Source organism: Oryctolagus cuniculus, chromosome X (genome assembly GCF_051225735.1).
Source record: "Oryctolagus cuniculus isolate XC-2025 breed Fujian yellow rabbit chromosome X, ASM5122573v1, whole genome shotgun sequence".
NCBI classification, from domain to species: Eukaryota; Metazoa; Chordata; class Mammalia; order Lagomorpha; family Leporidae; genus Oryctolagus; species Oryctolagus cuniculus.
This window is the reverse complement of record NC_142888.1, coordinates 125,260,377-125,271,660: the sequence shown is the minus strand read 5'-3', so window position 1 is coordinate 125,271,660 and position 11,284 is coordinate 125,260,377. Positions and strand designations below refer to the sequence as shown.

The window sequence follows — 11,284 nt, the reverse complement described above, 5'->3', positions numbered from 1 at the left end:
AAGCCAGCACAGCTCATGTGATGAGCTCACACCCCACCCCCCATGGCAGGAGAGCACCCAAGCCAGCACAGCTCATGTGATGAGCTCACCACCCCCATGGCAGGAGAGGACCCAAACCAGCATAGCTCATGTGATGAGCTCACCACCCCCCACCATGGCAGGAGAGGACCCAAACCAGCATAGCTCATGAGATAACCACACACTCCCCATGGCAGGAGAGGACCCAAACCAGCACAGTTCATGTGATGACCACACCCCCCCCCATGGCAGGAGAGGACCCAAACCAGCACAGCTCATGTGATGAGCTCACAAGCCCTCCCCCTGCCCCCACGATAGCAGGTATTTTCTTCTTGTCATGACGTGCAGTTGGCATGGCTCCGAGCTCAGGAGCTGTGTGCTGGCTGACTGGAGTCCTGCACCAGCTAGCTGCCACTCTGAGCTAGACGGAGGGTGCAATGGACATGCGTGTTTGAGCAGGAGGCGTGAGGAATGATGGGACACAGGGCAGGAAGCCAGCACAGCAAGCTGATGCCATGCTAGTCATGGCAGCCAGGAGAGCACAAGGCACGGGGGTACCCCAGTCGCCCCCATCGGCACCCCAGCCCCACAACTGCCACCCCAGCCCTGCACTCCCGCCCCCTTGCAGCACTCAGAGACACAGGGTGGGGGGCTCCAAAGCCTTCTTCTCTTCCACTCGCGGCCCAGGCTCATCTGACCTCCACAAATCAACCGGACGCTGGGGGCAGGGACCATGAACGACCAGCAGCAGCATGCGAAGGCCCTGGGAGCCCCCTGGGAGCTCCCGAGATTGCTTTGGGAACCTGCGGGGGAAGGAATGGGGATCAGAGGAGAACGGCCCCGCAGAGCCCGTCCCCAACCAAGCCCTTGCTGTGGAAGTGCGTTTCTAGTCCCACTGCCCCTCCATCGTGCTCTGGGCCCCAGCTCACTGCTGACCAGCTCTGCTACCTCCATGGTGCCCTCGGCAAGGCAGGGCCGGGGAGGGGCAGGGTCCCTCTTTCAGCTGCTCTGGGATGTGCACCGCCCTCTGCCCCCTTACACCCTGCTCTGCAAGACGAGGCACGGGTATCCCGGAAGGAGGGACATGGGCGGATGACCGAGGCCTTGTGCCTGGCGTGGCTTGTGAGGGAGAACACCCGGACGTCTGTTCAGCAGGAACTTGGCGACCAAAGACGGAGAGGTGGGGGTTCTGCCCTCCCTGGGGAGCAGCGCGGGTCTGCAGGCCAAGATCCCTTTCCTGCAGCCAAGGTCCCCTTCACCCGCACTCACGGGTGGGAAGGGAGCGCACGCTTAGCTCTGTCTCTGCCTTGTCCTCCTTCAGTGTCTCCTCCTTGGGCACCGGCCTCTTCCTCGCCTGCCTGCCTGCGGGTGCCTTGAGTGCAGGGCTGTGCTGGTTTTCAGCGTCGGCGAGGGGCATCTGGGTGAGGATTCCTGAATATTGGGGCCGTGGGTCAAATTCCTGGGAACAACACAGGCCCCGCTACGGGACGCAGGTGTACCTGTTGTGTCACTCGGGGCCGGGCTGTGACGGTCCTTAGAGACGTGACAGAGGCCACGGGGGGCCGTTCGCAGCGTGTAGACAGACTGACCTCTGATCTGTGCCAGCTCCTAAGAAAGACCTGCCACAGCACATCAGAGATGCAAATGCAGTCTTCGGGCATTGTGGGACTGGACAATACTTGCATTATCCCCAAAGGCCCAAAGTGAGGGACAGCAAACGTGCCCGGGGGTAGACCCTGCACCACACTGAGAATTCCCGAGGGACAGAGGAGGTGCACACAGGAAGCACTCGCGGGAGGAGCTCGCACCGTGAGTCGCAATGGCAAAGGGCGCTACGTGGGCCAGGATGTTGTGTGCGTGCTACCTGCTAAGGCACAGAGGCACCCGGGCCGGGGAAAGGAATGGCTCTCAGCCACCGGGACAAGCGGGCGCCTCCATCCCTAGGGCCCCAGAAGCAGCGGCAGCCTTTCTTGCCTCCAGTGCCATCTTCATGCTCTGCGCACTGCCCCTCGGGTCTGAGACGGGGATTCTGGCGGGAGACGCGGCCCGTATGGGACAGAGAACGCGAGGACCTACACCCGGAACCAACAAAATTCACTGAGAGGGCGTGCCCGAGGAGCCCGGCACAGTGTCCACACACGTGCTGGGGCTTCACAGCCTTTCCAGCTCGGAGCAGCTCACGTGGTCTGCAGCCTGATTACCTGCTGGAGCTCTGGAGACACCTGCTTCTCCACCAGGGAGGCCGAGCCTCCTGTCAGTCTCCCAGGCCACCAGATGGCTCCACGCGCACCATTTGGGGAAGCTGAGGATGAGAAGTGCCCACCTCCCCGACCTGAGACCCAACAAGTTGTCTGTGGGACACGAAAGGCTCCCCCTCTGCTGGTCCTCTGCTCCTGCTCCCGGTCCTCGGGAGGCAACAACCCAGGGGCGGAGGGAACACAGACAGCGGGGCAGTGGCCTCCGTCGGCGGCCCTGGGTTGCCGCTGCCTGGCTGGCTGTCTAGAGCAGGCGGTCTAAGCTGGGAAGGGCTTAACGCCCATGCGGGACGAAGGACGGGGGCAGGCGCATGTTGCACAGGGCTGGGTGTGTGAGGGTCAGCAGAGCCGGTCCCTGTCCCTGGGTCCCACCTGAACTCCATGAGCCTGCCTCTGCAGGCAGTGCTGAGGTGTCTAAGCTCTGCAGAAGGGTGTGCAGAGCACTTACCCAGGAACCTCCCCGCCTCCCCTAAGGAAAGTCCCCTGGATCTGGAAGCCCGGGGTACCCACTGCAGTCCCGGAATAAATCTGCTTCACTCAGCCAAGACACAAAGGGCTGGTGACCGCTAGGTTGTCTCCAAGGGCCTTGCATCTCCTCTCCACTCTTCAGTCCTGAGAAAAGAGGGCACACACAAGCAGTCCGAGGAGGCCGAAATGGTGTTGCCCCATTCTGTGGGGCTGACCTGCCTCCCCTCCCTTCATTGCAGCACACAGAATAGTGGGGAAAACAATGAAAATGAACGCAGTGTAGCTACTCACCAAGTGTGCGCCCTGCCTATCCCTGCAACGCTGCTCACGCGGCAACAGCAAAGAGCCTACGTGGCTGCCGCCAGCTTGCAAGTGGGCAAGAGGAGTGCTCCAGGGACCTGCCCGAGCCAGGCGCACCCCTGCCCTCTTCCACCCTACCCAGGCAGTGTCTCCTCACCCGACCGGAGCTCAGTGGGAGAGAACAAGACCTCCTTTCCTTCCCCAGCGCGGGCGCCTGCTTGCCTGCTGATCGCCACAGTAGACTGAGATGGCCATGCCTTACGCAGGGGCTGAGGAGAAGACACTCGCGGCAGCCTTCTGTTTGCAGGCCTTGGGTTCCTGTTCCAGCGTCTCTTACCTGAGCTCCCCTGTGCGGAAGGAGCAATGCCAGCACCGGGACCCAGGAGGTGAGCAAGGCAGAAGTCTAACACCTTTCTCGGGGGGAGGGGTCGGGGATCCAGCTTCCTACTCATGTCCTGGAAGGAAAACAGCTCTTCCCCCCCCCCCCGCCCCAAACCCTTCCATCCCACCCTCAGGAGGAGCCCGCCCCAGCAGTGACCTCCAGGCTTCGTGCAAAGACCCTAGACCCTTCCCGCTGCCCATCCTTGCCTAGGGGAGCCTGCCCTTCCTGCAGAGGAACACACTGGGGTCAGGCCTGAGACCTTTTCCCACCACTGTGTTCTGCCACGTGTCGCCTCTGGTAGAGGTACTCACCGCCCCCCCCACCCCGAAGGGTCTCGAGTCAGTGCAGAGGCCTGGAGGGAGACAGGACCATGGGCTCAGGGACTGCCAGACCCTCCCCGAGCACCCACGCGGGAAAGAGCCCACTCAGCTCACCAGAAGTGGTCTACGGTGCAGTGAGTCCACCCGTCGCGAGTGTCTTTTCTCCTCAGCCCCTGCGTAAGGCATGGCCATCTCACGCTACTGTGGCGATCAGCAGGCAAGCAGGCGCCCGCGCTGGGGAAGGAAAGAGGTCTTGTTCTCTCACCTGCCAGGAGAGCTGGAAGAGCGTCCTGTGGGGGGCGCACCTGCTAGGAAGCGTGTCGGGCCCCTCCCCTTCCCAGGGCGGGGTTTCCCGAAGGCCTCACAGGTGCTCCCTGAGATCAGCTTTTCACTCTGAGGTCGGTGCCTGCTTTTCCAGGCGACGCTGAAACAGCAGCAGCTGGTCAGGGCAGGCGCTGCCCTCTGCCCTGGGAGCTTCTTCAGCGCTGCCTGCAGGCCCCAGGAGGCGGGCTCCAGGGGTCCGGCCCGTGGAACAGGGCTCACCACCTGCACCGACGCCCTGGCAGGTATGTCCCAGACCCCTGCCCCAAGTGCCCATGTCCCTTCTCTCCGCCCCTCCTCCTCCTACCCTCCTTTAGGAGGTTGTCCGCTGTCCTCTGAGCTCTCCACGTGGGGTGCTGTGTTTCCTGCACCCCAGGCTGGTCCACATTCCCTGCTGGTTACATCACACAAGCTGAGGTCACAAAGAAGGGTGGGGGAGGGGCAGGGACGTGGCGAAGCTCCAAGGCAGAGCTGCAAAGCTGCAAAGCTCAGCTGACGTCACAACTGCGGAGCACCCGCCTCCCCAGGGGAGACGCCGTGCTAGGGGCTCCACCTGCACAGGCTCCTTCTCCTGCACCCTGCATTCCTCTTGGGGGGAGACAGACATTAAACAGGGGGATAGAGGGCAAGAACATCTGGAGGGCCGTGCACGTCATGGGGACACAGAGCCTGTTCAATATAAACTGGATTGGCAAGCGGGGGATGCGTGGATCTGGGTGGGGAATGCGTGGATCTGGGTGGGGAATGCGTGGACCTGGAAACACTGCTTTGCCATTACTGTTTATGTGTCGCCGTGGGCATACCTCTAGCAGTGGGTGCAAGTGTCGCTCCCCCTCTTCGTGGAGGAGCAACACTAAACCCTGCCTAGGCTTCATATCCGAGTCACGGCACCATTATGTCGCTCCCCCTCTTCGTGGAGGAACGACACAGGACCCTGCGCTGTTCTTTCGTCTGCTCGGCCCTCCCCGGGTTTGCTGCTGGTTCTTCCCGGGTTGGCTACTATCCCTTCCACCTCCGTGGAAGGGCAGTTCCCCCTGGCCGCATTCCCCACTTCCGCAGGGGAGCGGCACACCGCCGGCCGGCTCTCTCGGGGGCTGCACGAGTTCCCTTAGATGTTCCCCTTAGATGTTCCCGGTGCATGCCGTCTCTCTCCTCCTTTTTAGTCCTTCTCTGCCAATCCCAACTCGGCTGAGTACGCTGCTCTCCAATCAGGAGCAAGTCCTACAGTTAATTGGTTGAACTGGAGGCAGCTGTGCGGAAGCTGCCTACTTCTCTCCCAGCGCCATATTGTGGGAGAGCAGATGCATAGAATAAGTCCTAATTCGAGTAACTTAGTCTAGTCCGGATTGCTCCCCACAGATCCCCCTTTCTTTTTATTTTTTAGCGTTGATACGCGCCTGTCTTCGGTGTCCCGCGGCACACACTCTGCTCCACTTGCTAGCGTTGCCACAGGCTCTTACAAGTCCTATCAATCAGGAAAACCGAATCCGGGTCCTCTCTTCGCCATTGTGAGGAGGTTTTTAGGCGCTGATGCGTGCCTGTGTTCGGTGCCCTGCAGCGCATGCTCTACTCTGCTAGAACTGCCTGCAGGTGTTTACAAAACCTATCAGGCAAACCGAATCCAAGCCTTCTCATTGCCGTATTGTGGGGGAGACTTATTAGTGTTGGTTCGTGCCTATCTTCGGTGACCTGCAGCTCATACTCTGGTCGAGCTTTGCTGGCGCTTACCGCCTTAAATCAGGCAGACCGAATCCAAGCCTCCTAATTGGCATGTTGAGGGGAGGCCTTATTTTTCTCTATTTCTCTATCTCCGGGCATTTCTATTTCTCCCATTTTACTTCTGTCTGCCAACATTCCTATTTCTCTTTTACTTCTAAACTTCTGTTTCTCTTATCCCTGCGGCTTCCCGGTGCCTCGCCCTGCCGGCAGCTTCACGGCTCCGCGCGGCTTCCCGGCGCCTCGCCCCGCCGGCGGGCTCCGCCCCGAGGCTGCTTCTCGGCGGCTCGCCCCGCGGCAGCTTCACGGCTCTGCGCGGCTTCCCGGCGCCTCGCCCCACCGGCGGGTTCCCGGCTCTGCGCGCACGCTCCGCGGTCTCCACGCACTTCGCGCCCGCACCACGGCCTCGCGCCAACGCCCCGTGCTCTCTCTGCACGCGGCGGCTTCCGCGAATGTTTCCGCCACCACCGGCATTCAGTCCAAGTTCCCCGGACTAACCTGGCGAATCCTGGCGGCCCACGTCTCTGCCTCTGGTTCCAGATCTTCGCCTCTTGCTCCCCAGGGTGACTTGAAGAATTCCAAGATGGCTTGGCCTGCACTCGCGGCTTCATCCTCCCTAACATTTTTCTCTACCCGGCATGCTTCCCCAAGTTTTCTTCCAACAATATTCCTCCCTCATTTCTCCTGGCTTCTCCCCACAGTCCATATCCGAGTCCAAGTTTCCTCTAGGTTTCACTTTCACTTTCAACCTGCAGTCCGTATCTAAGTTTCTTCTTGCTTTCACTTTAAATCCTAACTTCTTTCCCACAGTCCATATCCGAGTCCAAGCCTCCTCCAGGTTTCACTTTCGCTTTCAATCTCCTAGCTTCCCCGCCATAGTCCGCATCCGAGTCTATGAAAGCTTTCACTTTCGCTTTCAATCCTAACTTCTTTCCCACAGTCCGTATCCGAGTCTATGCCTAGGCTTTCAATAGCTTCTGCCGGCACCTTTCTCATCCGGCTTTTCCCTAGGCTGTTTGCTAGTCTCTCTCTCCGATATTTTCCCAATTCTTCCCGTTTCTTCCCGTTTCTTCCCTCCTAAGTTTGCTATCCGTCCTAGGTTTCCTATCCGAGCTAGGTTTCCTATCCGAGCTAGGTTTCCTATCCGAGTCACGGCACCATTATGTCACTCCCCCTCTTCGTGGAGGAGCAACACAGAACCCTGCCTAGGCTTCATATCCGAGTCACGGCACCATTATGTCGCTCCCCCTCTTCGTGGAGGAACGACACAGAGTCCTACCTAGGCTTCATATCCGAGTCACGGCACCATTATGTCGCTCCCCCTCTTCGTGGAGGAGCAACACTAAACCCTGCCTAGGCTTCATATCCGAGTCACGGCACCATTATGTCGCTCCCCCTCTTCGTGGAGGAACGACACAGGACCCTGCGCTGTTCTTTCGTCTGCTCGGCCCTCCCCGGGTTTGCTGCTGGTTCTTCCCGGGTTGGCTACTATCCCTTCCACCTCCGTGGAAGGGCAGTTCCCCCTGGCCGCATTCCCCACTTCCGCAGGGGAGCGGCACACCGCCGGCCGGCTCTCTCGGGGGCTGCACGAGTTCCCTTAGATGTTCCCCTTAGATGTTCCCGGTGCATGCCGTCTCTCTCCTCCTTTATAGTCCTTCTCTGCCAATCCCAACTCGGCTGAGTACGCTGCTCTCCAATCAGGAGCAAGTCCTACAGTTAATTGGTTGAACTGGAGGCAGCTGTGCGGAAGCTGCCTACTTCTCTCCCAGCGCCATATTGTGGGAGAGCAGATGCATAGAATAAGTCCTAATTCGAGTAACTTAGTCTAGTCCGGATTGCTCCCCACATGCAAGTGCTCAGGAATGCGTGTGTGGGTCTGCCATGTGCCTGCTGACATGGAACAGCCCCATGCCTTCCCCCCACACCTTCACGCCTCTCTCAGTCAATGCCTCCCCTCCGTAGCCACTGTCTGAACACCGCCAAGCCACACTTGGCTTTGCTCACATCCATCCCCACATGCGTCAGCCCAGCACCATCAGCTCTTTTGGTCTGCTCTCTTCCTCTCAACACTGCTATTGGGGTCCATCTGCATGCTTCTGCACAGTAGCAGTCCATGCGTGCTCACTAGGGTTTTCTCCCTCCACAGTCTCAGAAAGTATTCAGTCATTCACATTCTGAAGGCCTCTTTTCTGCTCCTAGCTATTACGGATAAAGCTGAAATGTAGGTTCATGTCACGTGTTTTGCTGGGTGTGAGCACCGTTTCTGTCGAGTGATAACAAGGAGTGCAGTTCTTGCTTCGTAATGTTCCTCGCGAGCCAAGCTTGTTGGCACGAAACACCATGGGCTTGGCGGTTTCAGTGACAGAAATCCGTTTTGTCACAGACACGGATGATAACGTTCAAGAGGAAGACACGACCGTGGTTCGGATTTGTTGGGACCTCTGTCTGGCTCACAGATGCTGCATTCTCCCTGTGCCCCCAGAGGCTCGCAGAGAGGGACAGTAAGCTCTCTGGTGCCTCTTCTCAAAGTGGCGCTAATCCCATGATGAGGGCTGCACCCACATGGCCTCATCTGTCCTACTTCTCTCCCCAAGGTCCCCGTCCCCAGCTAATGTCACTGAGGGTCAGGACTCCATATGGGAACGGTGGGGGCACATGAGGAATCCACAGTTCTGCACCCCTGGGCCTCCCCACAGAAACTTCTAAGTTCTGCATACATGCAATGCACTCCGTTTATGCAAATAGCCCTAGGGGTATTTTTTAAAAGGTTGATTTATTCATTTCACAGGCAGACTGACAGGCACAGGGGGAGACACAAAGACTGAGAGATTTTCCATCTGCTGCTTCACTCCCCAAAGGTCCTCAATGGCCAGGACTGGACCATGCTGAATCCAGAAACCAGGACCTAACTCAGGCCTCCCGTGGGTGTAGAATTCAAGCACTTGGGCCATTGTCCACTGCCTCCCAGGCATGCTACCAGAAAGCTGGATTAGAACCACAGAGCATGAGGCTGGCACTGCGGCTCAGTAGATTAATCCTCTGCCTAAAGTGCCGGTATCCCATACGGGTGCCAGTCTAGTCCCAGCTGTTCTTCTTCAGTCCAGCTCTCTGCTGTCGCCTGGGAAAGCAGTAGAAGATGGCCCAAGTCCTTGGGCCCCTGCACCCATGTGGGAGACCCGGAAGAAGCTCCTAGCTCCTGGCTTTGGATCGGCACAGCTCTGGCTGTTATGGCTATTTGGGGAGTAAACCAGCGGATGGAAGACCTTTCTCTCTGTCTCTCCCTCTCACTGTAACTCTACCCCTCAAATAAATAAATAAAACCATTTAAAAAAAGAACCCCAGAGCAGCTACGGATCAAACCAGCACTCCTATTTGGGACGTGGGGTCTCCAAGTTGTGGCTTAACCTGCTGCACCACAACACTGCCCCAACCCTAAGACTCTTAACTCAGTCCAGCATCATCTCCCATGTCTAAGGCCCAAAGTCTCATCTAAATATCATCTAAATCAGATGTGAGTGAGTCATCTTGAAGCACATTTCCTCTCTAGCTGTGAACTTGGGAAGGCAGGCTCCTCATGAGCTTGCAAAAGTTACAATGTTGGGACATGCAGAGGCCCGCTGGATGGAGGTTCAGTTTCAAAAGTGCAAAGCAGCTGAAAGGTCGCGAAGTGCATTGCATTAGATCTTAGCTCTGGTGGATACTGCTCTTCAGTTAGTGCTCTTCCCCCCTCCGGGTTTCCTGGGGAGTCAGTGTTGCCTGCAGAGCTCTGCTAAGGGGTGCTTCCCTTTTGGCTTGTTGGGCAAGTCCTTTCCACTTGTCTCATCTCCCGGTGGGGGCTCCAGTCACGCAGCCTTCTGTTAGGCTCCAGCCTCGGAAACCAAGGAGGAGGCAGCTCTTCTCCCTGGGCCTGTTTGGGGAGGGCAGCCCTGAGGATCCCCGAGTCACCTTCAGGCTCACACTTTGCTTCTGTGGTGGACAGCGCATGTTCCTGGGCTCCCTCTCTTTGTCCTAGTTTTCCTGTCTCCTTTAGTCCCAGCTGGCAGTGTTCGTATTGGTGCAACTCCACCTCTGCTCTTAGCTTCTGCTGAGATGGCTGATTTGGTCTGTGGTCCACAGCCACACTAATCTTGCCAGATGGCTAAGCCATACTTTTACTGTTCTGTTTGAACAAACTTTCTAATTTTTTACCACACAGATATGCTGAGAATTTTCTAAATCTTCCAAGTTCTGGCTCATGTTTTCTTATCTCTTTAATTCATCTCTCCTATTTCATTTTACTATAAGCCGTCAGGAATAACCAAGCTGCTCCTCTGAATAGTTTGCTCAAAGATTTACTCAGCCAAGCATCCAATTTCATTACTCAAAAATTCCACCTTTCACAAAACATGGGAGTACAGCTGAATCAAGTTCTTTGCTACTTAATAGCAAAATCAACTTTCTTCTGGTTTCTAAAGTATGCTTTGTATCCATCTGACACTTCACAAAAATCACCTTTAATGTCTGCATTTCTAACTTGCAACTGAAATATTTCCAGCATCTACTGATCACCCATTCCAAAGCCATTTTCTACCAATTTAGGTATTTCTTCCAGCAGGACCCCATAGCTCAATACCAGGACCGTATTTTACATGTCTATTCAAAGAAAAAGAGCCAATGGGAGAGAAAGCAAGAGAGACTTACTGTAAGAAATTGGCTCACATGCTCATAGATGCTAAGAAGTCCCAAATTCTGCAGCTGTTTAAATCCAGCTCCCAAGACCTGAGATCCCTGAACACCAGTGGTAGATGTTTCAGTTCAAAATCAGACAAGCTGGCGACCCCAGAATAGCTGATGTTTCAGTTCAAGTCCAAAGATCAGAAAAGACTGACAACCCAGCTCAAAGTAATAAGGCAGAAGATCCCTCTTGGTCAGATTATTGTTCCCTTTAGGTCTTCAATTGATTTTGAATGAGTCTTGTTTGCATTGGTAAGGACGAAGTGCTTTTCTCATTCTACCTTTTTGAAGGTTAATATCATCCAGAAATACCCTCAGAGACAAATCCAGATTAATGTTTGACCAAAAGACTGTGCATTTTATACCCAACTTGACACACAGACAATATAATTTCATATTATAATTAACCATTTGATTATCCTTTTTGTGCTATTCACATTCATACTTTAATCATATTTTAATTGGTAGGCTGTCTTTATCTTTCTGATTTGTAGCATTTCTGTACATGTTCTTCATTTGGATCCTTTGTTGGCTTCATGAATTATAAATACGTTCTTTACATCTGCAGCATGCCTTTTCACTGTAAATGATACCTCCGAGGAGCTAATCGAGCTAATTTTGTTTTCAAAGGAATATAAGATAATGTTGACCACTGTCCACCACTATTTATAATAAAGTAAATAATATATACTTGGATAATATTCTAATTACTACACAGTTGTTGTGATTGCTGAACCAGTAACCCAGATATTGGAAAGGTTGACCGACATGTAAGGAATGAGATGGAACAA

At 55.6% G+C, this 11,284-nt stretch overlaps 2 long non-coding RNA genes across 2 annotated transcripts in view; one reads left to right on the top strand and one right to left on the bottom strand.

The window, feature by feature from the left end:
- Positions 1-250: 250 nt before the first annotated feature.
- Positions 251-2,347, bottom strand: LOC127487108 (uncharacterized). Its single transcript, XR_016228315.1, has 4 exons — positions 2,220-2,347; positions 1,518-2,090; positions 1,288-1,449; positions 251-821 (listed from the first exon to the last, which is right to left on the bottom strand). It is a non-coding gene; the product is annotated as an uncharacterized LOC127487108 (long non-coding RNA).
- A 944-nt stretch (positions 2,348-3,291) lies between these two features.
- LOC149119743 (uncharacterized) overlaps positions 3,292-11,284 on the top strand; it is a 43,073-nt gene continuing 35,080 nt past the window's right edge. The window contains exons 1-2 of the long non-coding RNA XR_016228316.1: positions 3,292-3,427; positions 4,162-4,309. This is a non-coding gene — a long non-coding RNA (uncharacterized LOC149119743). The remainder of the gene's footprint in view (positions 3,428-4,161; positions 4,310-11,284) is intronic.